The sequence below is a fragment of the Ranitomeya imitator genome, chromosome 5 (genome assembly GCF_032444005.1).
Source record: "Ranitomeya imitator isolate aRanImi1 chromosome 5, aRanImi1.pri, whole genome shotgun sequence".
NCBI classification, from domain to species: domain Eukaryota; kingdom Metazoa; phylum Chordata; class Amphibia; order Anura; family Dendrobatidae; genus Ranitomeya; species Ranitomeya imitator.
This window is the reverse complement of record NC_091286.1, coordinates 70,746,446-70,751,413: the sequence shown is the minus strand read 5'-3', so window position 1 is coordinate 70,751,413 and position 4,968 is coordinate 70,746,446.

The following is a 4,968-nucleotide window of genomic DNA, read 5'->3' as shown; positions in this document are numbered from 1 at the left end:
CGAATCTGCCGGCCGGCAGATTCGTTCCAGAGTGAATAAAAAAAATAGTAAATGACCCCCCCCCCTTTGTCACCCCCATAGGTAGGGACAATAAAAAAATAAAGAATTTTTTTTTTCCACTAAGGTTGGGGTAAGAACTAGGGTTAGGGGTAGGGTTACGGTTAGGTTAGGGGTAGGGTTAGGGTTCGGGATGTGCACACGTATTCTGGTCCTCTGCGGATTTTTCTGCAGAGGATTTGATAAATCCGCAGTGCTTTAACTAAAGCAATTGTTACCATCCACCTCTCGTGTCTCCCCTTTTCCTCATAGTTTGTAAGCTTGCGAGCAGGGCCCTCACTCCTCCTGGTATCTGTTTTGAACTGTATTTCTGTTATGCTGTAATGTCTATTGTCTGTACAACTCCCCTCTATAATTTGTAAAGCGCTGCGGAATATGTTGGCGCTATATAAATAAAAATTATTATTATTATAGTGCTAAACCGCTGTGGATTTACCGCGGTTTTTCTGCGCATTTCACTGCGGTTTTACAACTGCGATTTTCTATTGGAGCAGTTGTAAAACCGCTGCGGAATCCGCAGAAAGAAGTGACATGCTGCGGAATGTAAACCGCTGCGTTTCCGTGCAGTTTTTCTGCAGCATGTGTACAGCGATTTTTGTTTCCCATAGGTTTGCATTGAACTGTAAACTCATGGGAAACTGCTGCGGATCCGCAGCGTTTTCCGCAGCGTGTGCACATACCTTTAGAATTAGGCTATGTGCACACGGTGCGGATTTGGCTGCGGATCCGCAGCAGTGTTCCATCAGGTTTACAGTACTATGTAAACATATGGAAAACCAAACCCGCTGTGCCCATGGTGCGGAAAATACCACGCGGAAACGCTGCGTTGTATTTTCCGCAGCATGTCAATTCTTTGTGCGGATTCCGCAGCGTTTTACACCTGTTCCTCACAAGGAATCTACAGGTGAAATCCGCACAAAAAACACTGGCAATCCGCGCTAAATCCGCAGGTAAAACGCAGTGCCTTTTACCCGCGGATTTTTCAAAAATGGTGCGGAAATATCTCACACGAATCCGCAACGTTGGCACATAGCCTTAGGGTTAGGGTTGGGTTGGAATTAGGGTTGTGGTTAGGGTTACGGCTACAGTTGGTATTAGGGTTAGGGGTGTGGGGGGGTTAGTGTTGGCGTCAGAATTGAGGGGTTTCCACTGTTTAGGCACATCAGGGGGTCTCCAAACGCAACATGGCGCCACCATTGATTCCAGCCAATCTTGTATGCAAAAAGTCAAATGGTGCTCCCTCACTTCCGAGCCCCGACGTGTGCCCAAACAGTGGTTTACCCCCACATATGGGGTACCAGCATACTCAGGACAAACTGCGCAACAATTACTGGGGTCCAGTTTGTCCTGTTACCCTTGAGAAAATAAAAAATTGCTTGCTAAAACATCATTTTTGAGGAACGAAAAATAATTTTTTATTTTCACGGCTCTGCGTTGTAAACGTCTGTGAAGCACTTGGGGGTTCAAAGTGCTCACCACATATCTAGATAAGTTCCTTGGGGGGGTCTAGTTTCCAAAATGGGGTCACTTGTGGGGGGTTTCTACTGTTTAGGCACACCAGGGGCTCTGCAAACGCAACGTGACGTCCGCAGACCATTCCATCAAAGTCTGCATTTCAAAAGTCACTACTTCCCTTCTGAGCCCCGACGTGTGCCCAAACAGTAGTTTACCCCCACACATGGGGTATCAGCGTACTCAGGAGAAACTGGACAACAACTTTTGGGGTCCAATTTCTCCTTTAACCCTTGGGAAAATAAAAAATTCTGGGCTAAAAAATTATTTTTGAGGAAAGAAAACGTATTTATTATTTTCACGGCTCTGCGTTATAAACTTCTGTAAAGCACTTGGGGGTTGAAAGTGCTCACCACACATCTAGATAAGTTCCTATGGGGGTCTAGTTTCCAAAATGGGGTCACTTGTGGGGGGTTTCTACTGTTAAGCCACATCAGGGGCTCTGCAAACGCAACGTGACGCCCGCAGAGCAATCCATCAAAGTCTGCATTTCAAAACGTCACTACTTCACTTCCGAGCCCCGGCATGTGCCTAAACAGTGGTTTACCCCCACATATGGGGTATCAGCGTACTCAGGAGAAACTGGACAACAACTTTTGGGGTCAAATTTCTCCTGTTACCCTTGGGAAAATAAAAAATTGCGGGCTAAAAAATCATTTTTGAGAAAAGAAATTTTTTATTTTATTTTCATGGCTCTGCGTTATAAACTTCTGTGAAGCACTTGAGGGTTCAAAGTCCTCACCACACATCTAGATTAGTTCCTTTGGGGGTCTAGTTTCCAAAATGGGGTCATTTGTGGGGGATCTCCAATGTTTAAGAACACAGGGGCTCTCCAAACGCGACATGGTGTCCGCAAATGATTGGGGCTAATTTTCCATTTAAAAAGCCAAATGGCGTGCCTTCCCTTCTGAGCCCTGCCGTGCGCCCAAACAGTGGTTTACCCCCCATATGGGGTATCTGCGTACTCAGGACAAACTGGACAACAACATTTGTGGTCCAATTTCTCCTATTACCATTGGCAAAATAGGAAATTCCAGGCTAAAAAATCATTTTTGAGAAAAGAAAAATTATTTTTTATTTTCATGGCTCTGCATTATAAACTTCTGTGAAGCACCTGGGGGTTTAAAGTGCTCAGTATGCATCTAGATAAGTTCCTTGGGGGGGTCTAGTTTCCAAAATGGGGTCACTTGTGGGGGAGCTCCAATGCATAGGCACACAGGGGCTCTCCAAATGCGACATGGTGTCCGCTAACAATTGGAGCTAATTTTCCATTCAAAAAGTCAAATGGCGCGCCTTCCCTTCCGAGCCCTGCCGTGTGCCCAAACAGTGGTTTACCCCCACATATGAGGTATCGGTGTACTCGGGAGAAATTGCCCAACAAATTTTAGGATCCATTTTATCCTATTGCCCATGTGAAAATGAAAAAATGAGTCGAAAAGAAATTTTTTGTGAAAAAAAAGTACTTTTTCATTTTTACGGATCAATTTGTGAAACACCTGAGGGATTAAAGTGCTCACTAGGCATCTAGATAAGTTCCATGGGGCGTCTAGTTTCCAAAATGGGGTCACTTGTGGGGGAGCTCCAATTTTTAGGCACACGGGGGCTCTCCAAACGTGACATGGTGTCCGCTAAAGAGTGCAGCCAATTTTTCATTCAAAAAGTCAAATGGCGCTCCTTCCCTTCCAAGCCCTGCCGTGCGCCCAAACAGTGGTTTACCCCCACATATGAGGTATCAGCGTACTCAGGACAAATTGGACAACAACTTTCGTGGTTCAGTTTCTCCTTTTACCATTGGGGAAATAAAAAAATTGTTGCTGAAAAATCATTTTTGTGACTAAAAAGTTAAATGTTCATTTTTTTCCTTCCATGTTGCTTCTGCTGCTGTGAAGCACCTGAAGGGTTAATAAACTTCTTGAATGTGGTTTTGAGTACCTTGAGGGGTGCAGTTTTTAGAATGGTGTCACTTTTGGGTATTTTCAGCCATATAGACCCCTCAAACTGACTTCAAATGTGAGGTGGTCCCTAAAAAAAATGGTTTTGTAAATTTCGTTGTAAAAATGAGAAATCGCTGGTCAAATTTTAACCCTTATAACTTCCTAGCAAAAAAAAATTTTGTTTCCAAAATTGTGCTGATGTAAAGTAAACATGTGGGAAATGTTATTTATTAACTATTTTGTGTCACATATCTCTCTGGTTTAACAGAATAAAAATTCAAAACGTGAAAATTGCGAAAATTTTCAAAATTTTTGCCAAATTTCTGTTTTTATCACAAATAAACGCAGAATTTATTGACCTAAATTTACCACTAACGTGAAGCCCAATATGTCACGAAAAAACAATCTCAGAACCGCTAGGATCCGTTGAAGCGTTCCTGAGTTATTACCTCATAAAGGGACACTGGTCAGAATTGCAAAAAACGGCAAAGTCTTTAAGGTCAAAATAGGCTGGGTCATGAAGGGGTTAAGCTAAAATGTAAAAATGTAGTCAACTGTCCCTAAAACAGTAATTGGCTTATATGAAATCAAATTTCTTAAAGGGAACCTGTCACCCGTCCCCGTCGTTTTTAACTAAAAGAGCCACCTTGACAGAATGCAGCATTAGTGCTGCACAAGGTGGCTCTTTTAGTTACAAACGCCTGAGGGGGGGTGACAGGTTCCCTTTAAGTTGTTCAGACTTAAAGGGAACCTGTCACCTGAATTTGGCGGGATCGGTTTCCGGTCACATGGGCGGAGTTTTCGGGTACACGAAAACACGCCTGCGCAAGGCAACATTGCTTTGTGCAGGCATGCACAACGGAGGACAGAGAATGAACTTCAATCCAATATTGCAGCCAGCGGGTAAGGAAAGGGTGAATCAAACACCCGAAAACTCCGCCCATGTGACCGGAAACCTGTCCCGCAAAATTCAGGTGACAGGTTCCCTTTAAGAATGGAGGTGTACACACCAGTGTTGAAAGGGGGTGGCCCGTATGGAAGCGTCAGGAATTAAACGGCCATGACCCGGGAAACACCGTAAAAACAAAGGCTGAAGGGGTTAAGTGAGAAGAAGTCCTGGCGGAAGAAGGGTTAAAAATTCGTTGACACATGATTTCCACCCAGCAAAAGAAAACAAGGTCCTGATGGAGACTGGTGAGGAGCGGATCTCACCGCTGAGGGTCTGACCGCTGAGGGTCGCGCCGGTCCCTCGGTCACCGACCTGCCTCCGGGACTTTCACTACAAGTTTCCCCCTGAGCTGCAGCACAGCGCCGGCTCCCGCTCTCCTCCTCTTTTCACGATCACAACCTTTCTAGCCAATCACGATTCTCCTTTCACCCGTCGCCTTATTGGGTGCTGCTAATAGCTGTGATGTGATTGGCTGCTGCGCGCCCACCACTCACCTATTGGAGTTCAGTCTGCACA